Raw genomic sequence first — 24,154 nt, forward strand, 5'->3', positions numbered from 1 at the left:
AAATCTCATTAAATGCATCACTGGCATAATTTGAAGCGCGAATTATTTTCAGGGCCCTTTTGTTTAGCTTTTGTAAAGGTTGTAAGTATGTGATGTAAGTCACGCGAAGTCACGCGCCATGATTCTAAACAATAACTAATATGGCTATCACAAAACGCGTAGTAAAGGGATTTGAGTACTTCGCGAGGGAAATATTGCTTTGCTTTAATTAGGGAGTAACAACCTTCTCCGACATTCTTGCATACATTATGAATATGTGCTTCCCAATGTATATGCTGGTCAAATATGACGCCCAGATATTTAAACGAATCACCTTCTTGGATGGGGCTTTTATTTAACGTAATATTTATTTGACTGGCGTCAACATTGTTTCTCCTCGATTGAAAAACTGCACACTTTGTCTTATTGCTATTTAAAGGTAATTTGGTTCCTAAAAACCGTAAGGAAATTCTTGATAACACGGGCATCACATGTGTTTCCATTGCAGAGAGTGTGTCTTCTGTGAACAATAAAGCTGTGTCATATGCATACATTAGAACGTTTGAGTTCTGAAGAGCATTATGGCGGTTATTAATGTACAACGAGAATAACACAGGACCGAGCACTGAACCTTGTGGGACTCTGCTGGTGACTGCGTTGTATGTAGAACAATAATGATTCGTTACTACCATTTGTTTCCGTGAGGATAAATATCTGGAAAAAAATTCTAGGGAGTCCGTTGTGATGCCAGAGCTTTCAAGTTTTTGCAATAGTATAGAGTGAGAAACGGCATCAAATGCCTTCTTTATATCCAAAAGTATTCCTGTAATTAGTTTATTATGATGAAGTGCAGAATTTATTAATTGCGAAAGTGTTAGGACTGCAGTTGATGTCGATCTGGAGGGAGCAAAACCACGCTGCTGCGGACAAATTACGTTGTTTTCATTTAGAAATCGCTTCAATCTCTTGGAAATAATGCTTCAAGAACAGCGTTTATCCTACTCAGAACAGAAATTGGCCTATAATTATCTGCTTCATTCACATCTCCGGACTTGTATACGAGAACCACTTTGACTGTATTTAATATATCTGGATACGAGCTGGAAGCTAACGCTAGATTGGTTACATTGCATATGGGACTACAGAGAATGCCTATATCATCTTTTAAAATCCTAGTGGGTATACCATCATGACCAGCCGCTTTCTTTAGAGGCATTTGATTTATCGTTGATATAAGTTCATGAGTTCTTCCTTCGAGGAGAAAGGCGTTGTTAACTATTCTAGGTAGCGTAGGTATGGGCTTACAGCATGAAATCTGATTAGCCAAATTTGTTCCTATGCTAGCAAAATTATATTTAAAATCATAAGCTACTTGTGTCGATGGTTTATAATATTGAATGGTCTATATTTTGCTTTTTCCTATAACTACTTTTGTGATTTCCCATATCCTTTCGTATTACCGCTCTCGTTCTCAATAAGATTAGTATAGTATTGCTTTTCCGATTTTATAATCATACGAACTGAGCTATTTCTGAAGTATTTAAAGCTCTCCCTGTAATATGAATTTGATTTGTCACATTTCCATTTACAATAACAATTGTTTTGTATTTTAATGTTTCTAGTATAGTATTGCTTATCCAAGGACACACTCACTCGTAATTGTGGCGCACATATACCCTTGTAGATTGCTTAATGGCATTGTAGATACTTTGAATAAATGTTTCACATTGAGTATGAACATCACGCAAATCAAATACTTTCTTAAAGTGTACGCATTGCAGATATCGTCGCACTTCTGTATAATATATACAAGCAAATCTTCTATCGCGTGTGTTACGCAAGGAGGACATGTATTTACAAGATAAGAAGAGAAACGTGGGGTTGGGATCTGCATTGGTTACATCGTAAACACCAGCTGCTACATTAAATTCACAATTACACAAGATGTGATCAATAAGTTACGGAGTGGTTTGTAATACGTGTCGGAGAAGAAATGAAATTTTTTAGATTGAGTGATTCAAGTAAGAACATGGGTAATCATAACAATACTGTTTCAAAACGTCAATATTGAAAACTCCGCAAATGACTGTAGTGTCATCTGAGGAAATAAGGAGTACGATTATTTTCTCCATGCTCGCAATAAAATCATTCATGTTTGAAGTAGGAGGCCGGTACACGACTCCTACTGTGACACCGCATTTCAACTGAACAAATATAATTTCAGCATGTGATTGACAGATTGATCTTTCAGGGAGAGTAACATACTTAATGTCACTTTTAATAAATAGTGCCACTCCTCCACCTCAAGTTGTCCCCAGTCGTGGTTGTGACACTGTATCTTATCCCCGTAGCTGGACTGTTTCACCTGTTTTTAGCCGTATTTAAAATACTAAAAAAACATCATATAGACGTCAACATACGTCTGTAGTCGAATAGGCAACGCATTACACTTGTGGAGCCGTCATCTATCCTGACGATTTAATTCAAACTGATCCTGCTTAAGAGGGAGGGAAAATAGAGGGAAAAGAGGGTAAGAGGGAAAATAGAGGAATTCCAGATCAAGCTACAGAACAGATATTCGGCTTTAACTCAAGAAGACGACCGTAGTGTTGAAGCAATGAACGACAATCTTGTGGGCATCATTAAGAAGTGTGCAATGGAAGTCGGTGGTAACTCCGTTAGGCAGGATACCAGTAAACTATCGCAGGAGACAAAAGATCTGATCAAGAAACGCCAATGTATGAAAGCCTCTAACCCTACAGCTAGAATAGAACTGGCAGAACTTTCGAAGTTAATCAACAAGCGTAAGACAGCTGACATAAGGAAGTATAATATGGATAGAATTGAACATGCTCTCAGGAACGGAGGAAGCCTAAAAACAGTGAAGAAGAAACTAGGAATTGGCAAGAATCAGATGTATGCTTTAAGAGACAAAGCCGGCAATATCATTACTAATATGGATGAGATAGTTCAAGTGGCTGAGGAGTTCTATAGAGATTTATACAGTACCAGTGGCACCCACGACGATAATGGAAGAGAAAATAGTCTAGACGAATTCGAAATCCCACAGGTAACGCCGGAAGAAGTAAAGAAAGCATTGGGAGATATGCAAAGGGGGAAGGCAGCTGGGGAGGATCAGCTAACAGCAGATTTGTTGAAGGATGGTGGGCAGATTGTTCTACAGAAACTGGCCACCCTGTATACGCAATGCGTCATAACGTCGAGCGTGCCGGAATCTTGGAAAAACGCTAACATAATCCTAATCCACAAGAAAGGGGACGCCAAAGACTGGAAAAATTATAGACCGATAAGCTTGCTGTCTGTTGCCTCCAAAGTATTTACTAAGGTAATCGCAAATAGAATCAGGAACACCGTATACTTTTAGTAAAGCAATGAAGGGGGCTAGTTGGTGAACGTTCATGGTTATATTGCGCTCAGTTTTACACAGACGATATTAAGAAAGGACAGGACGTCCGTCCACGTCCTGTCCTTTCTTAATATCGTCTGTGTAAAACTGAGCGCAATATAACCATGAACCTTATACTTCTGTCAACCAAAGGACCAGGCAGGATTCCGTAAAGGCTACTCAACAATAGACCATATTCACACTATCAATCAGGTTATAGAGAAATGCGCGGAATATAACCAACCCTTATATATAGCTTTCATTGATTACGAGAAATCATTTGATTCTGTCGAAACCTCAGCAGTCATGCAGGCATTACGGAATCAGGGTGTAGACGAGCCGTATGTAAAAATACTGAAAGATATCTATAGCGGCTCCACAGCCACCGTAGTCCTCCATAAAGAAAGCAACAAAATCCCAATAAAGAAAGGCGTCAGGCAGGGAGATACGACCTCTCCAATGCTATTCACAGCGTGTTTACAGGAGGTATTCAGAGACCTGGATTGGGAAGCAATGGGGATAAAAGTTAATGGAGAATACCTTAGTAACTTGCGATTCGCTGATGATATTGCCTTGCTTAGTAACTCAGGGGACCAACTGCAATGCATGCTCACTGACCTCGAGAGGCAAAGCAGAAGAGTGGGTCTAAAAATTAATCTGCAGAAAACTAAAGTAATGTTTAACAGTTTCGGAAGAGAACAGCAATTTACAATAAGCAGCGAGGCACTGGAAGTCGTAACGGAATACATCTACTTAGGGCAGGTAGTGACTGCGGATCCGGATCATGAGACGGAAATAATCAGAAGAATAAGAATGGGCTGGGGTGCGTTTGGCAGGCATTCTCAGATCATGAAGAGCAGGTTGCCATTATCCCTCAAGAGAAAAGTATATAACAGCTGTGTCTTACCAGTACTCACCTAAGGGCAGATCCCTGGAGGCTTACGAAAAGGGTTCTACTCAAATTGAGGACGACGCAACGAGCTATGGAAAGAAGAATGAGAGGTGTAACGTTAAGGGATAAGAAAAGAGCAGATTGGCTGAGGGAACAAACGCGAGTTAATGACATCTTAGTTGAAATCAAGAAAAAGAAATGGGCATGGGCTGGACATGTAATGAGGAGGGAAGATAACCGATGGTCATTAAGGGTTACGGACTGGATTCCAAGGAAAGGGAAGCGTAGAAGGGGGCGGCAGAAAGTTAGGTGGGCGGATGAGATTAAGAAGTTTGCAGGGACGGCATGGCCACAATTAGTACATGACCGGGGTTGTTGGAGAAATATGGGAGAGGCCTTTGCCCTGCAGTGGGCGTGACCAGGCTGATGATGATGATGATTATGATAATGATGATGATGATCCTGCTTAATGTGAAACTGTAATAAAAAAAATAGAAGCACTATGTTATTGAAACACAATTCGGCCAATGAAATTGTAAGGCACTTTCGAATATCGAATTATTGAACAAATAAACCCCTCATGCTTACAAAGACATTATTACCCGAACTCAAAAAGGAAACGAGTTTACAAGCGCCCCAACACTTCTAGTTACAAAATAAAGCTCAGTTCACACACGTCTACAATAAACCTACGTCGTTGCAACAAGCCAAACACGGCGATCCCACTGCAACCTTATAATCAATACAAAAGACACGCTAACATATACATGCAGCTTCTCCATGAAAAAGAAAAAGGTTACAAAGGGACATTATTCTTGAAAAAATCATATTCCTTACCACGCATATCTTCGTTGTGTCCGTCGGTGCCCAGTTCTGACGTTTTACTTGCGCTGCCCATTTCTTCCTTCGTTCAACGTCGCGGGGGAAACAAAGTACTCGCTGCCCTTTTGTTCTCGATCCAGTGCACAGAGGGACACAACAACCTTTCATGTTTCGTTAACAAGCACGAACAAAACGTGAACTCTCGCACCACAACGCCACAAAGAAAGCAAATAGAGTGCGCGTCTGTTCAGCTCGACAGCCGATGCGAAAGAACCAACATGGCGCCGAAAAGCTAGACCGTCGGCGCCGGGCGGTTCAAGAGCTGTCCCCACCCTGAAAAGTGGCGCTGGCATCCTATGATGCGGCGGAGGCAAGCGCCATCTGGAAGTGTTTCGACGAAACTGGCGCACCGGCGCGCGCACATGGCGGATGCCGTGGCCAGTCTATAAATGGCAGAAACGCTGCAAAAGGGGTTTCTTTGAGTTTTAGCGTAACAGAATTGTGTTTTCTCGTATACGAAATTGCAAACCAACGCAATCATGTCTGTAGCTTGTGTGTAAGTCTTACTTTACAATTTTTCTACGTATATTACCTTGAGAAATTCAATTCTTTCAGTAACTTCCTTGCGCCTTAAGGAGCGTCTGAGTATGCGTGCTTAGAAAATTGTTCTGCCAAAACGATGTCCTACGCGAGATTTTCTGCGACACGGTGCCCTTAAGAGGAAGCTTTAGCTCGGGTGCTCCTATCTAAGTAAATCTAAAAGGATGATTCGTTTTTCTCGGCAACCACTGCACAAAATATGACAAAGTTTGTTAAATTTAAAGAAAAACTTAATGCCTAGTGACTGTTGGCTTTGAATTTTTGATTTATGACCTCAGTTCTTTATTAAAAATTTGTGAAAATGAAAAGTTTTCAGGAAAATTAAACTATCATGTTTACAACTCTGTAACTAAACAACAATATATATAATAGTAAATCTAAAGCGGACGAAATTGATTTATTACTCATTAATCTCAAAAAAATTTACTAATATGTAAATAAAGCTTTTGCAGAATCCTTGTAAACAGCGTAACAAATTCACGTAAGATATAAAATGAGATATAGAATTTGTCCGCTTTCAATGGTCTAATGGATGCCGTTTAAAGAACCACGATATCTGTTTTTGATGCAAAGCTATTAATTTGTAAACTTCGTGCTTCATTATATTTACTTTTCGAATTTTTGAAAATCCTTGGAACAAGATTCAAGACCTAAATTGAAATTCCGCTTACAACAGTCACTAGAATTTACCTTTCTCTCTCAAATTAATCAAATTACATTAAAATCGGTCCGGGAGTTTTCTCATAAAAACTTTTTTGCGTTTTACATGTATTTGAATAGGCCATGTGTGTGATATCAGGCTATCTGGCGGAATAGTGATACGCGTGTTAGTGCCCCTTCGGTCGGCTTGTTAGATAAGGAGACGGCTTTTTTGAATGGTTAAGATTTGGATGAGGTGGCGCCACTGTGCATGAATTATATAGGTGTATTTCCTGAAAATCAAGTTCTTGAAGTTAGCGCATTGTGGTGTCGCCTCTCTTCCGTCCTTGTTTGCTGGCGCTAAATATGCTTTCAGCTAGAAGTTATTCTTCTCGACAATAGTTCATTACACCAGACCGACCCTACCGTCGGCGGGGAAATGCACTCGTCACACTTCGAACTTAGCATCTCGTTATGTCCCCAGCGGAAATGATAACAGCGCTCATTCTGGAGGGCAGTGAGGTGTAGAGTGAATTGGTCAGCGATGTGTTCATTCGCAGCACGTCCCATTCGCTGACAATAGTGGACCGAAGCCTATCCGTGGACAACCTATGGAGGGTATGGCATGCCAGCGATATTGTCAATGAGTCCCAGGACTTTTCAGAAAGCGATCACTCACAAGATTTTATGGGTTCCAAGACACACAGGAGTGGCAAGGAACCAAGAGGCGCACAGGATAGCTCGTGAATGCACTAATTACCAACCGTCCAACGTCAACAGCCTCGAGGAACTCACGCCTGTACCCCGAGAGTACTTGGACACTTTAGACAGTTAAAGAGGCAGCAGGAAGCGGTACCCCCGCAGCACAAGTTCCTTAGCAACGAAGAAGCTGGAGACAAGGGAGGCATGGAGACAATGTCGTACCCTAACCTTAACGTGCTAAGTAAAATGCACCTCACACTGTATAAGGACAAATGTCCATTGTGCAATGAGAAACCCACATTATACCACATAACATGGGCATGTCAACAAACTGACCTAGTCGCAATGATATCGCATCCAAGAGCGGAGCAATGGTAGGAACTGCTGTCTAGCGACCACTGCGAATAGCACCTAGGTCTAGTGCGGCGTGCGCGATGGACAGTAGAAGCCAGCGTAGCGCAGGACTGAGGGCAGCCGACCATTACGAGAGAGGAAGGACGAAGCAGCGGGGGAAGACCTCCGAGGAAGACTCAAGGAGGAAGACTACCCTGAAGAATCCGCTCCAGCCGCAGAACAACACATATCATCATCAGCAGCAGCAGCAGCAGCAGCAGCAGCCCCGTTACGCCCACTGCAGGGCAAAGGCCTCTCCCATTCTTCTCCAACAACCCCAGTCATGTACTAATTGTGGCCATGTCGTCCCTGCAAACTTCTTAATCTCATCCGCCCACCTAACTTTCTGCCGCCCCCTGCTACGCTTCCCTTTCCTTGGAATCCAGTCCGTAACCCTTAATGACCATCGGTTATCTTCCCTCCTCATTACATGTCCTGCCCATGCCCATTTCTTTTTCTTCATTTCAACTAAGATGCCATTAACTCACGTTCGTTCCCTCACCCAATCTGCTCTTTTCTTATCCCTTAACGTTACACCCATCATTCTTCCTTCCATAGCTCGTTGCGTCGTCCTCAATTTAAGTAGAACCCTCTTCGTAAGCCACCAGGTTTCTGCCCCGTACCTGAGTACTGGTAAGACACAACTATGATACACTTTTCTCTTGAGGGATAATGGCAACCTGCTGTTCATGATCTGAGAATGCCTGCCAAACGCACCCCAGCGCATTCCTTTTCTTCTGATTATTTCTGTTTCGTGATCCGGATCCACGGTCACTACCTGTCCTAAGTAGATGTATTCTTTTACCACTTCCAGTGCCTTGCTACCTATCGTGAACTGCTGTTCTCTTCTTGGGCTGTTAAACATTACTTTAGTTTTCTGTAGATTAATTTTTAGACCCACCCTTCTGCTTTGCCTCTCCAGGACCTGGAGAACACACTTATTGGAGCTTAATAAAGTTTTCACTCACTCACCCGCTAAATGATGTTGAAGTCTGGGGATTGGGATGGCCACTCCAGAACGGGGACGCCTCGCTCTTCGAGCAGTTCTTGCACAACACGAGCAGCGTGGGTCGGCGACATATCGTGTTGCAACATATAGTCCCCTTCCGGGGATGGGTCCTAAAGAACGTACGGAATCAGTACAACGTCTATGATGTCCCTGTACCTTTGAGCGATGAGCTCGCCTTCAAGGCGTATCAGTGGGCGCCGCACAACGCTTAGTCAATACCGACTCAGTTCACGAAGTAACGATAAATCCGCGGATTGCCCGTGAGAGTAACACACTTCCCGACAATACGGCCAGCGCGTGCCGCCGTAGCAGACGGCGCGGTTCAAGACTACGCTCCTCGAGCGTCTGCGCCTGCGGGAGCTACTGCCACTGCCTGACTCAAGGGCTCACCGTATCGCGATGCAATGCGCCCCGAATTTTCCCCAAAGTCTTAAACAGCCTGTACCTTTGATATTCCTTATCTCTGCAAGCCCAAACAATATGCCGTTGCACGCTACCTTTGGTTATGTATGTAATAATGCTGAACGCATTAGCATGAATAGCCGTTCTTCAGCACATGTGAGCAGTGTTTACTACAATTCAGCGTATACCCGTAGTCGAGCACATATATCTTCAGTGCAGGCACTAGCAATAAGAATTGTGTGAAATAGTATAAGCATACCCCCATAAAAGACCCCTGCATAGGACTGCGTCAAACACCGTTCATCTACCGCTACAATCAATAGTGTACAATGATGTCACCCAAGTGTACATGTGTGTGATTGCACCATCCACTCAGGTGGTTTGTTCTAGCTTGTCTGAACGATCACCTACTAAGGCACTTACCTACAGTGAACTGTAACTGCTGTAACAGGTGTAATATTCACTTCGTTCTGGAACACTGAGCCGTCAGTTTCAGATAGTGTTTCTTTACTGTTCAAAGAAAGGAATTAATACAGACCTCAGAAGCAAAATATTTTTCATAAATTTTGATTTAGCAAAACCCTTACTAAGGAGTTCAGTAAATAGTGTGGTCCAGCATAAAATCCTACAAATCTGATTAGCGTGACATCCCTAACTATAAATGTCGCTACATGTTGAGCGCCTCCTTATGAGATCAGTTAATACTTTACTCCAATTCCAAGTTTTTTGTCCACATAGGCTGAAGCATGTTAGAGCGCCTTTGTATTTTTCAAGCAAACAAATGTTTATGGTCATGTTGTGGTAGCTGACGCCTAACGTGTAACACATGACATTTTCTCACATCTTATGATGAGTTGCTACAGTCAACATTGTCACGGATGATATATCTTCCTACATGAAACCGTAAAATTTCCCAACTTTCAGTGCTTTAAAATTTAGGTAACAACCTTAGCTGACTTTTCAGTGCTCTGTCATCTAGCAATACCCAACCTACTCTCTTTAATGAACAATTTCAACTACAGCTAATTACCCCTATGCTTCTCTAGGCTTCATTACCTGCTGTTCTTCCCTTTCCTTTTCCCCAAGTGTAAGGTAGCCAATCGGGCACGTCCTTGGTTAACCTCCCTACCCTTCCCTCTTCATTTCTCTCTCTCTCTCTCTTCCCTGTTCGCTTTATATGGTCGGTATCAACAAAGAACGGGCCCCTATGTTTCCCATCTCGTCATTCATTTTTAGCGAGAGTTGAATTTGGCCTCCTTGCTGTCATTATGTAGCATATGAGGGTATTGGCTACGTCCTTGCTCTCCAAAGTTAACTTATGTGACTTTATCTGGCAATAAATGGTGTTCTTTACCTGGCCGCTATGGCTCTAAGTGGCGTCCGCTAACACACCCAGGCCTAGATATAGCACACCTAAATACCCAAGTTAATGAACGGATTCATAGCTGTCGCTGCAGCACAATTCGTAGTGCGTCGCACGTGTAATCGCAATGTTGTGGGTTCGGACCCCACCGGCGAGAAGTTACTTTTTCGACCACATTCATTTCCCATTTCCATTATTCTCTACATTTCAAGCACAGCTAATCACCCCTGTGATTCCCTTGGCTTCATTGCGTGCTGGCTTTATATGCCAAGGTTGAAGACTAGGCATGTCAGTATACCATTAGAGGTTCACTTATTATTATAAGAAGATGCACTTACGTGTTTTGGAATGTAGACATTTTCCTTCAGAAATAAGGAATATGTAAAAGTTCTTCTATCGCACCGATTCTGAGCGAATTGTTCCTAGCCAATGCTGACCTCAGGAGAACCTCATGAATTCACGGGTTGTTCGTGTGTACAGGTTCGAAGATATTCCCTAGTTTTAGTGTAAAATGATGAAAAAAAGACTCAGTCATCGTTGACACACCTAGAAAGAATTTTCAGAGAGTGTCTAGAGCCATTGGTGATACCATGTGAAGAGCCAGGCGGGGGGTCAATTACGTTTCTTGACTTAATACTAGGTCTGGGCTTGAGCCATTGTTGTTGGCAGTACGAACCACGCGCACAAAGCCTCTTTTGCCATTCCAATCTGCGCATTCGAAAGTCGTAGACCGATCCATACTTAGGTCTTGCTACAAAAAGCGCCTTGCGAAAATCGTGCCATCATAGCATTGCTGGCAGCTTTCGGGAGCAAACACGCAGGCCACGGCGGCAGGTTATCCTTTCCAAGTATTAGTACCTGTGGCACAATCATTGCTCAAGGAAATCGGAACCAGGCGTCATTATCTAGGAGGAAACCTTGCGGTCCAAGCACAAGTGAAAAATAATGGGGATGCCGTACATTCATTCAGTCGCGCACCGCATAAAGAAAATTGGTAAAAGACGCAACGTAAAAGTGGTGTTTTTCGCACCAGCAAAATTGCTGAGCGTGTGTGCGAAGATAAACCCAGTTGCCACACAGAAACGAGGCTGTGAAACACAACACAGAAAGAAGTTCGTCGACTGCACTGAAGGAGTGATATATACTGTTCCATTTCAATGCGGTAGAAAGTACATCGGACAGATTGCACGATGTTTGAACGAAAGCTTAAAGGAGCATGATTCTAATGTTTCAAAAGCAGTCGCCGGACACCTTGGGATACATTGCGGATGTCGGCCATTCTTTAAGAAATGCACGATTGTGAGCAAAGATGGCAGCCAAATAACGCGACACATAATCGAATCCGTGGAGATCGCGCGTGTGGGAAGTATGTGCGTAATCATGCCATCCGTCTCCCTTAGTGCAAACGAAATAGATTTCCTCACGCACAAGTCTGAAATTTTGTATCCTCGTTCCTTTTTGCTGATGTCGAGTGTAGCAAAAGTGATCACGTGACAAAGCCGCCTTAGCATTGCGGATGGCCCTGCATGCTTCTAAAGTTTTTTTGTCCCTCTCCCCCTTTGAGTAGCTTCCTGTATTTATCCCCCTGACAAGGGAATAAAACGCAAGTTACAAGTAGTGCAATGTGTTGTGTGTTTCTCTTCTGTGTGTCTCGTTTAAATGTTGCGCAATCCAACCTCCAATTGGCTTTATATGGTCGTGATTAACAAAAAGTGAACCCGGCAGTTTTTCCTTTCCTCGTTCAACGCTAAGCTACACCTCACGACGGAAGCGATAACATGGCACTTCAATAACCCCCGTATTCACAAACGCACCTCAACTCGACCCTCCACTCGAAACAGTCCTCGAGGGCTGTTTTTCGTTTCACAAATTGCCGTCAACTCGAAACGCGCCTTGAGTGAAAGAAAGCTCGAACGTTTTACTTGAGAATGTCAAGGTAGCCTCGCAGCTACCTTGAATCGCTCCTCGAGTGAAGTTAGTGTGTAAACATGGTTGCCTTGTTATCTGTCGCTTGCCTCGTCAGCTTCTTTCGAATGGGCGTCAGTTGCCTCCGTAGTTTTTCTTTAGTTAACGACACGCTCCACATTTTCAAAGGCTTCGTTTTTGAGCCCGGTGCAATCCTCTGGAGCGCTTCGGCGACGGAATTATTCCACTGCGGCGCCGAGACAGATCGGCCGTCCTGTCAAGAAGACTGCGAGCTAGTGCAGTGATTGTCGTCTTACTGCGTGTATGAGCCAGTTGATGACCTGCACACTGGTATTCTTCGTGCCAGTGCTCCGAACCTACTATCGGCGTCAGTGCATTCACGTGTTTTTCGCGGCTCATTGTAGAAAGCCGCATCAGGTCAAGCACGGCGCGATACATAACTGCGGCGGACTTCGAACTTGTAAAAAGAAAACAGCTACGAAGATTCCTGTCACCAGTGCGTGTATTCCCTGTGCGCGTGTGTCGCTTGCGCGAGCGCCAGCAGTCGCCCCGTTGGCGCTGTTTGTACTCGGGCAGATGGTCACTGACTACGCTAATCCAAGGACGGCGAAGCACATCGCAGCACGGTGATCATCTCTATAAACGAGCAGGTGCGCTCACATTAATTTTTTTTAATTTTCATTATTTCCATGCAGCTAGTTGCGCTAGGGAAAACAAAATAATGTACTGTAATTTTGCTTGGACCATGTGAAGTTGGTGCAATTTAAAGTCGTAACCAATAATTACGTGAGCCTTGCTTCAAAATATTCAGTTTAATTAGCTTACATGCCTATAGGCATGCGAGCCCAACGAGGAAGTGGCCAGTTATGAAACGGGATTCAGAATTATACCTGCATGTTTACAAAGGTGAATGGAGTGGTTTATTTGAGTAAAAAACACAATAACAATGTAACAGAGCATACTTTTTGCACATCACTTAATTTTTTATTGTAATAAGAAATGCTGTAGCAGTGCAGTGGCAGCTCTTAGTAAAGACATTGCTAGCAAGCAGTAGCAGATATATCTCGCGTATCTTTCTTGCGAACATTCCAGCTCTGTAGACGGTTCATTATGTAAGTGTTAGATCACTGTATGTCGGTCTGGCTGCGCAAGCGTCAAACCAGCTGAAAAATGTTTCTTTGCAAATATAAATAAATAGAGTATGAGCTTATTACAGTAAGAGAAAAATCGTGCTCTAGAACATAAAAGTCCTAAACAAATTTACTTAGTACGAAAAGTAAACTAAAGAAAACGAAAACAGTACCTAAGCTTCTTTTCATGCGCCTTAACATCATTGTATAGTTAGCACCAACTCCTTGTCTTATGCAGGAACCAGGCTACCAACACAACCACGCAGAGCAACTGCCTCTCCAAGTGTGCTGTGTGTGATACGCTTGCATTGGTGCGCAAGTGAAGAGCTCCAGTTAATGTGTCCCGCTGCACTACAATAGTTGTCGCAATATTCTGGCTAAGATGTATACCCTACCGCTTGTGACATCCTATAAGCTACAAAATCACCACTAAAAGCAGTTTCACTGCATGCATTTGCCTTCATAGACACGTAGCTGAAGTGATTGTATATTTTTATCCGGTTTTTTTTTTCTTCAGCCATATTGATTAAAATAGCATGTACCCCTTAATAATTTCTGGTCAATCCAAGTGCCATTATTTTTTCTGAAACAACTCAACATTATGCTCGTCTTTTCGCACTCTGATAGTATGCAAATACAGCGTGAAGTCTGATCTTGCAAACAAAAGCAGTAGTATTGCGTACAAATATATTAGAGTAAAAAACTCCATCTGTACTCTAGACAGTAGCCTAACGGGTGCACCCCACCGCGTGTAATGGTAATACTTGCAGAATATGTACTGTTTATTCTCTGGTTCTAGCTTCAGCTTAAGATAAGTTATGAGGGTCGCAACAATGAATTTCTTCCATTGGATATGGATGACAGTTGGCTTCCATGGGGCTTGCAGAACTTCACCAATCGACCGAGGAACAAAACGCAGGGTGGCAGCGTGTCTTGTAGGATCCCAAATTAGGCCAAATGATGATGCAAACTGTCATAATGACGATCCTGAAAACTACAGTATAGAGCGCGTCACTACCGTTACTTCAGACAAGCCACGAGTAACCATAAAATTATGAAGTATTTCTTAATGTACAGGCTCGTCCACTCTTAGGGTGAACACGGCTCACCGTGGCCGCGCTCCGCGGGGCGCCAGTGCGTCCGGCGCGGCCGCGCATCGAAGCGAAGCGGCGCAGGCGCACACGGACCTCGGGGAGGCGCTTCGCGTCGTCTGCTACAGCGCTGGAGCGCGCCGCTCTGGCTTTGCTGTAAAGTACGCTTCGCTAGACCCAGGTGACTGAGCGACCGAGGCGGCGTGGCGGGAAGGCGCACTTTACTTACTGGAGCATTTTCCAGCTAGTTTGGTCTACAGCTTGTGAACAGCCTGCTTAATCAATATACATTAACAGAATTTTAAAAGCTTATGACCACATAAATCACTTAGCATGTTTTTATAAGTGATGACGGTAAAAATACAGTCATTTTTTCGCGCTCTTCATTAGGTTGGGGCGTAGAGGCGACGCTTGATAGTCGTGTCAGAGACGTCACCCAGCGAGAGGCTGTTCTTAATTTCCCGAGCGATAAAGGTCGGGTTTGCAGCAGCCGCCGCAACGATGGTCATGTATTCAGCTTCAGTGGTCACTGTTTGCCGGGCTTTACGGGGAGCATCCGCAATTCTTCCACCCTTCTTGTAAGCCTGGACTATTCGATTCACCGTTTTCAGTGGCCTTTTTCTCATCTACGATATAACGCGTTGAGAATAGTTTTGTAGGCACATATCTACAATGTGTCGTCTTTCTTTTTCCGGTACCCGCGACATGGCCAGTTTCCGAAAGTGCACCGGGGAAATAAAATCCTGCACTGTTACAGCGTTCTTGTCGCCAAAGTGCCCCGGCAACCGACAACCGAACAAAATGCAATTGATCATGCAAGTCGATAGAAATGCGTTTAATGTAAACACCTCTGGTGTCTTTCGATTTCACGAGTCATCCCAGAATATTTAACTCGTGAGCGGCCAGTCACTCACTTGAGCAGCCGTTGGCTGCACCACACCACCATATTAAGCTAAAATGGAGTAGCATGACCTAAGCCAAAAAAATGGGGAAGGGTGGGGAGGGGGGGCTTGGTGGCAGATCCGGCTGACGCCCATGGTCAGTTAAAGAGTAGACTAGCCCAAACATAGCAATCTGGCTTGGGCAGGGCTTGGCTTTTACAAATGTCGAGCCCGTAGGCCGACCACCGGGATGCTGTCGGCACACGACACCGGGCCGGCCTCATGACCACCGATTTAATTATCGTGGCCACGTTCGTCCAACACACGGACCGGCCACTTCCCCATGGCGGCAACAGCATCGCTTGTTCAAGGCAAGGGTTCCTGTGCCGTATCCATATTTGAGTTTTACCCACTCAGCCTCGCCACCCCCATAACCCCTAAAGAAAGAGAAATCAATTCCTCCTTTTCTCCAAGTTTATCCGATGCCCCCCTATATGGCGTAACGCAGAGGCCATGTGCCGCTTCGGGACGCATACCGCACAATTATATGCTAGTGAGAATATACATATGACCGATTCCGAGGAAGTACTGAAATGAAATACAAGCGAGTAACGACTTAATTACCCGGCAAGACGGAATTTAAGCTAGAAAACAGCCATGTAGATTATGGATTTTCCACTTCAATTACGCGGTCGGGCAAGGCCTGACTGTCCCAACGTGGGAGCGGCCCGCAGCGCGCTGAGTCGCGTACCTCAGGACCTTATTAAGGTTTTGCATCCATTCATCCATCCATTCAATTACCTATTCAAAACGGACAGAAAGGGCATTCGCATGTGGTGTGCATCGACTCCAAGGAGAAAAAAAAACAACCAAATAAACGACGGCGCCACATGTTTCACTCCACCTAATCAATGTAATCAAACAACTGACCGACGATTCCTCTAAATAAGAATGCGACTTCTCACGTCACGTAGCCGTCAAAGGACCGGCACCGCTTCGGCGATTTTAACCAATCTGTGACAACAAAAATATGATGTAGAAAGATGAAAAGGGGGAGTAAAACTGCCGCCAAATCAGTTGCTATGCAGGGGAGAGCCCTTTCCAACATCGCCTAAAGCGCTCCATGCACCCCTACCAGCGACATTAACGCGTCAATAAGAAAGTCGCGAAGTAGCGGATGTCGCTTCTTAGTTGCTGTCGAAGTAATATTATTGCCCTCCTTAATGGTAAAATCGCTTGCAAACATGATGATGCATGATTGAACAATCGTTCTCTAACTTTCTGTGGAATTTATTGCGGGTTTCGGTCGCTTTTTAGGTCGATTAAGCACATTCGTTCTAGCATCAAGACATGCGCGAAATGGCGCGCAAGGCTCATCACATGATGACTCCAACGAAGAAGAGCGCGCCTAATAGGTTTCTCGGTATGCACTACACCAAGTGCTGTGAGAGTCAAATAAAATGGCACCAGCCTAATAAAGAGCGCGAAGAAATGACTGTATTTTTACCCTCATCACTTATTAAAAACATGCTTAGTGATTTATGTGGTGATAAGCTTGTTTCTGTTAATGTATATTGATTAAGCAGGCTGTTCACAAGCCGTAGACCGAAACAGCTGGAAAATGCTCCAGTAAGTGAAGTGCGCCTTCCCGCCACGCCGCCTCGGTCGCTCAGTCACCTGGGTCTAGCGAAGTGTACTTTACAGCAAAGTCAGAGCGGCGCGCTCCAGCGCTGTAGCAGACGACGCGAAGCGCCTCCCCGAAGTCCGTGTGCGCCTGCGCGCTTCGCTTCGATGCGCCGCCGCTCCGGACGCACTGGCGCCCCGCGGAGCGCGGCCACGGTGAGCGGTGTTCACCCTAAAAGTGGACGAGCCTGTACACTAGCTCATGCTAAAGTAGCTTCAGCACACTAAAGTGCTGGCTTCAAATGCTACGAAACTGCTGCCTCACAAATTGTGGGCAGTAAGAAGCCCACATCGCGATCACAACGCATCATGGGCAACTGATGACTTCCCACATAATAATCATGAATATATGGTCTCCAAAACAAGCTTATTGGACAGTTGAACAGGAATAGAATATGCATTTCATTTCATTATAGTATGGCTGTTTCTTGCTTGCGGTTCGAAATAACACAGTGTCCATTCCGCCATTTTGCCAAAGTAGGGAGATGTAATATCAATATCATTACAGAATTGATGGAAATAAGCACAGACGAATTACCAAGCAGGTTAGTCAAGTACTTCTTGAGCACCTAGGTTCTTTCAGGGAAGGGGGATGGTGCAATTCCAACAGGGCAGGCACCATATCTATCGATGCTTTTAGGTCTGCCACAAGGCTTGCTGTGAAGCACAGACATTGATTTTTTTCATCAGCTGGTCCCTCCAAAGCCCACATCCTGCAACAGAATACCACACATTTTATCTACACTGGGCGTTCGCGTGCCAAGTAAGATCAGTGTACCTAAGCAACGGAAATGAAAATACATAGTGCAACTAAAAGAATGTGGCCACAGCGTGAACCTAAAGAACAGTTTATGGAACATGTTTCAGATGCTACCACATAGCGCATTGAAAAAGGTAAGAAGAAAAAATACTAATGCTGGTGATGAACCACTGACAAGTCAATTTTCAGACGATTAAATCATTGCTTAGCGTCTATGTGAAGTCAGGAAGCAGTGGAAATGCCGGCACCAGTGCTGGCTCATTGGCTATGCGTGCTACTATTTGAACAAACCGACCACCACCATGGTTTCTAAAACAGTGTACAGGAATCAAAAACGCTTTTCTTCAACCTGCTGGTGCTGCGCACACAACCATATGCATTCTGCCACATTCTGCCCGAGGAACCCTCAAGCAACCTCTGATTGCTGAACAGGCAAGAACTATCTGTTTTCTTGGAAGGGGTCATGCCGAATGAAATTAAGGACATTCGGATAAATACACGCAAAAATGTCTTCGCAATCGATGTTTTCAACGGGAGTGCGCTCGAAAAACTGAAGCAATCTCGGAGCTAGGGCGCATCAATGTGCGTTAATATATCGCGATGGATGATGCATCCACAGCAGGTGTGATTTATGACATCGATGTCGCCATTCCCAACGCTGACTTGCCTATCCTCCTCAAACCAGCAAGTGAGGGTGTTGTCATCACGCGTGTGAACCGCCTTGCAACATCGCGCAGCCTCAAACTGATTTTCAAAGGAGATTGCCAACCATCACACTTCAAAGTCGGTCACTTCCGACACCCTGTTTGGCCCTTCGTACATGAGCCTTTTGAATGCTATCTTTCAATGCCAATGCTTTAGGCTCGGACATGTCAAGGGTGCCTGTCAAAACTCGATACTGTGTCCCCGCTGTGCTCAAACTCACGCGGAGGAGACGTGCTGGGCTACTGTCCTAAAGTGAAGCAACTGTAATGGTTCCCATGCTGCCTCGTCTAGGGACTGCACTCGCATCAAGGAGGAGGTCGCTGTTCTTAAGCAAACGGTTCGGGACAATTCCACAAAGGGAGGCTGCTGCAACGATCCGGCGTCGGCGTCACCGAACCTCCTCAAAAAAGGCAGAGCCACGAAAGGAGAGGGCCCCTTCCACTGTAGCACCCACATTTTCCAACAAGGCCAAAAAGGGGCTGAACAGCACAAGAAAGTCGGCTGAAAGGAATCTGTCTCAGGAAGAATGGCCTGCGCTTCCGAGCCAGCAACCTCTCACAGAGCCACAGATTGTCAAGCCCACTCGGGAGCCTACTCCTGCCGCTGATGACACGCCCAAAGCAGATCGTCAAGTCATTTCAATGCTGCGTCCCCTCATAGATGCCATTCGAGTGATTCTGTCGAACATTGGAACTACGTCTGCTCGAAGTGCACTGAAAGTACTGGACGCCTTAAGCCCAGTGCTTGAGTCTCTCGAATAGAGACATGGCCAACCATCACCCATCGTTTCGAGAACAAGTCAAGGCAGTGTCAATCATCCAGTGGAACGCAAGAGGACTAAAATCACGCCTTTCAGACTTTCGTCCCTATATATATATATACATATATATATATATATATATATATATATATATATATATATATATATATATATATATACTAATTTATGCCCAATCATTGTCATATGTGACCCTAACGTGTCAAAACCAGTCAGATTATCGCGATACGAAGCTGTTATATCCACAACAACAGATGCATGCAGCAAAGTCATTGTTTTTATTCGTCGAGAACTGACCTATGTTCGCCAACCGATTCCACCTCATAAGAATCAATACGTTTGCCTAACAATTAAAAACCCGCCGTGGTTGCTCAGTGGCTATGGTGTTGGGCTGCTGAGCACGAGGTTGCGGGATCGAATCCCGGCCACGGCGGCCGCATTTCGATGGGGGCGAAATGCGAAAACACCCGTGTACTTATGCCATCTTCGACTGGTCGTTTCTGAGCGCTCTGGAGCGCTCTCGCGAGCGGCGTTGTCTTCGGCTGGTTGAAAGAGGGTGCCCGCCCTGCGTTCGGCTGGTTCTTCTCGATTGCTCTCCTCCACCTTCGAGCGCTCTGAGGCGCTCCGAGCCCTGTCGTCGGAGCAGTCGTCGAAATTGAAACGTCATCGCAGAGCCGCGTCGCTGCTGTTGGCGACGGCCCACCGTAACCTAGGCAACCTAGGCCACTGCGACGAATGCTCGTCCCGCCGGCGCGTCCGCCGGTTTTCCCGGCAGCGCCGGGAGCTTTCGATAAGCGAAACATCGGCCGTTGGTAGTAGTCACGTGGTTTAGCATCTGCCATTGCCTCCTCCGAGAGCGAGTCGCACGTTTGGCTTGCGCGCTCGTCCTCTACCTCTGAGCTCGAGGAACGCCGGATCTGCCCGACTCTGCTTCGGGGGATGGAAGCGACCAGCCGAAGATAGCATTAGATTTAGGTGCACGTTAAAGAACCCCAGGTGGTCGAAATTTCCGGAGTCCTCCACTACGGCGTGCCTCATAATCAGAAAGTGGTTTTGGCACGTAAAACCCCATAATTTAATAATTTTTTAATAACAATTAAAAAGGGCAAAGTCATGTTCACACTTGTAGGCGTTTATATATCGCCTTCAAGTATTTTTGATCCCAAACGATTAACGAACATCTTGTTCGTGTGCCCTGCTCCATATGGTATCATTGGAGATTTTAATGCGCACCATATAGCATGGGAAAGCACAAGGACGAATGCAAGAGGGCAAAGACTTGCAAACTTCGCCTGCAACCACGGCCTTTCACTCCTGAATGACGGCAGCCCAAAGTTTATAGGAGGTGTGAATTATGGCAGCTGTCTTGACCTAGCTTTCGTCTCCAGCTCCTTCACAAGATATGATATATGGTTTCCGGATATCGAGACGCACGGGAGTGATTACATTCCCACGTACCTTGTCATGAAAGGGATGTCCAGGCCCATCCCACGGAACACCATTCGATTAACTGATTGGACCAATTTTACTTCCACCATTGAAGATGCTTGCTGACAGGGCTTGTCCAGTGGATTAGAGGAAACAATCAAGTCTTCAATGCTGCACGCCGCGCGTACGGTCACGGTTTCGTCGAAGCATGCGGAATTGGATATAGAGTTGGAGCGACTTCGTGCACTCCGTCGTCGTGCGGAGCGGCGTTACCGGCGTACAAAATCCATCGAAGACCTAAGGACAGCCAAACGACTACAAACGCAACTTCAACGTCACATGGATAGATTGGTATCTCTACGTTGGACAAGCTTTTGCCAGTCACTAGACCCCCGAAAGTTACTTTCCCACATCTGGAGAACATACGTGGTCTACGTTCCCTTCCTGAACAATGCTTCCCATTCAAAGCGCTGGCGCTCTTCCAGGGGTGGCTAGAGGCTGATGTTGTAGAATACTTTTGTGCAAGGATTGCTGGCCACCCAACCAGTCCAGGTTTTCCAGCCCCCAGTCATATCCCTGTTTCACGTGACTGCCGCATAGATCTTCCTTTCATAATGGAGGAACTAGAAGCGGCTCTTCCACTGTGCAGGCGTTATTCATCCGCGGGACAAGATGGATTATCCTACCGCGCCTCAAACAACCTGAGTGACGGCGCACGGAGAGAACTGTTACATCTCTACGACTTATCTTCGCAGGATGGCGTGGTTCCCGAAGAATGGAAGACAAGCCGCTTGGTCCCTCTCCTGAAGCAAGGCAAGTCTCCACTTGAACTTACCTCATACCGCCCAATAGCGCTGGCCAGCTGTGTGGGAAAGATAATGGAAAAGATTATCCTTGCCCGCTTGGAGAGGTACCTGGAACACTACAACATGTTACCAAATTGCATGGCTGGTTTTCGTCGCGATCGCTCTTCAGTAGACAGTGTTGATCTCGTTACGTATGTCCAGCATCAAAAATCACGCAAAAGATTATCTGCAGCTTTGTTCTTGGATGTGAAGGGGGCATACGATAACGTATCTCACGAGGCTATCCTCGATGCTCTTGAGATGGTTTGGCTAGGTGGTCGAGTTTTCCAATGGATTTCTCACTATCTTTTTATGAGATCATTCTTTGTGTGTACCGGTGATGGTAAAACCGCACGACACTACACGTACTGAGGTGTTCCTGAAGGCGGTGTACTAAGCCCGGCCCTATTCAACCTCGCGCTCATTGGTCTCGTTTATCATCTGCCAGCAGCGATAAAGATATCAATGTACGCAGACGACATATGTACTATATGGACCTTAGGTGTCACACGTCCTCAGACACGTGCAAGACTTCAAAAAGCTGCTACTCTAACAGCTATATACCTCCGCAACCAAGGTCTTGAAATCTCGTCAGACAAATGTGCACTGATGGTGTTCACTCGCAAACCCATGACACCCTACGCCATCGCAATAAATGGCCAGATAATTTCTTCTGAGAAGACTCACAAATTTGTTGGCATAATCATTGATAGCGATCTCTCCTGGAGCCCGCACGTGACCTACTTGAAACAGCGTCTGACAGTAATTTCCCAACTTTACAAGTTTCTGGGCGGAAAAACTTGGGGAATGTCAGTGCATGCAATGTTGAAATTGTACAGGGCTCTTTTTCTGGTCTTCTTGAGATACAGTTTGCCCGTACTGACCAACACTTGCCAGACAAATCTTTGTGCTCTACAGGCTATTCAAGCTCGGGCTCTCAGAGTTTGTCTTGGTTTGCCAAAATGCACATCGACAGCAGCGACTATTGCGATTGCCCGGGACCAACCTATGCAAACACACATTGCGGTGGAAGTGTTGAGAGTGCACATTAGGCACGTTGCCCGTGTCCGTTCCCACCACCTGGCAACACTACCGTCAGAAAGGCCGTAGGCATCGTTTTGTACTACGATTTCGGAGTATTAAACCTGCCTTCCATCAGGCTCTACCCCAGCAACTAAGCCATCGATTCCTCTATGGTGTTTGGCTCGAACCGCAGTGCACCTCACCGTACAAGGAATCGGGAAAAATCTTAGCTGTCATCATCTGCTCTTACACAACTAACTCTGCTCCTTTTGCACGAGAGGTACGCCGAACACGTACATATTTATACTGATGGATCGGCAAGTCTCCAGTGTTCCTCTGGAGCCGTGGTCTTCCCAGCGAAAGCCACCACCATCAGTTTCAAGACATGTCACCCAACGACACCGATGGCTGCCGAACTTGCAGCTCTTCGCGCAGGACTTCGTCTCGCCAGCCAAGAACAACCTCGAAAATGGTCAGTATTCAGTGACTCGAAGGCAGCACTGCAATCTTTGCTATCAGCCCTGCGGCGCGGACCACACGAACAACTGGTATTTGAGATTAGAGAACTAATCCATACATTGACTGAGGAGGGACACCACGTGACATTTCAGTGGCTTCCAAGTCACTGCGGAGTCATAGGGAACGAACACGCCGATAACGCTGCTTGGTCGGCTCTTCAAGGGGACGAAGAGGAGCCGATACCGTTATCAAGGGCAGATGCCGCTAGAAAACTTCGAATGCTCAGCCGTGATATCACGTTCTCTATGTGGAACGCAGTAAGTTTTCAAAACAACCGACTCCACAATCTTGACTTTTCTCTACGCCTTTGCATTCCAGCTGCACTCTGCCGTCGCGAAGCTACCCTGCTTTGTCGAATATGGCTAGGGGTGGCTTTCACCAAGTCTTCTGCTTTCCGAATCGGATGGACCGACGACGCCTCGCATGATGACTGTGGTAATGAGGAGACTCTTCAGCACCTTCTTTGTGACTGTCCTCGCTATAATTTACAGAGAGGATCACTCGCAATCGCGATAGCGCACTTTGACCGAAGACCTCTCACAGAGGAACTTATTTTAAAATGCCACCTGCACAAGCCATCACAGCAGAGGGCGACGAGGGCACTGTTGCAGTTTGTGATGGCGACAGAATTGGACAAGCGGCTGTAGCCTACACAGATATTTATAGCGCTGCAAGGGCTACTGTGCTGTGCGGTGTAAGTATGCGGTGAGAGTGACCGACTGTGATTGCATGTCTACGCTCCTTTCTTTCTTTACCTCTACTTTCTTAGCACTTTACTTCCATCTCCCCTCTCTCCCCAGCATAGGGTAGCAAACCGGATCTTCCTCTCTGGTTAACCTCCCTGCCTTTCTCCTTTTCTCTCTCTCTCTTTCTGCCACATGAATATTATAACGGCTTCTCAATTCTGAAATATTTCATACACGATACTAGAATGATCGTTGGATATAGGCGCCGACAGCTACAGTCTGCATTTTTGTTTAAAAAGCGCAACCTATAACAGACCGTCGTGCCGTATCTCCCACAAGCACCGACTAGTAGAAAAATGTTTTGCGCAAGCTTATGCTGCCTCAAATATGCTTCAGGTGTGAACGCCCGTAGCATGAACAAGAGTCGTACTTGAGCACATCGAAAACGTTTTATCAACAGCGTCGCAGCAACGTCGCGAAAACCGCATCAAC

This window comes from Dermacentor albipictus, unplaced genomic scaffold (genome assembly GCF_038994185.2).
Source record: "Dermacentor albipictus isolate Rhodes 1998 colony unplaced genomic scaffold, USDA_Dalb.pri_finalv2 scaffold_21, whole genome shotgun sequence".
NCBI classification, from domain to species: Eukaryota; Metazoa; Arthropoda; class Arachnida; order Ixodida; family Ixodidae; genus Dermacentor; species Dermacentor albipictus.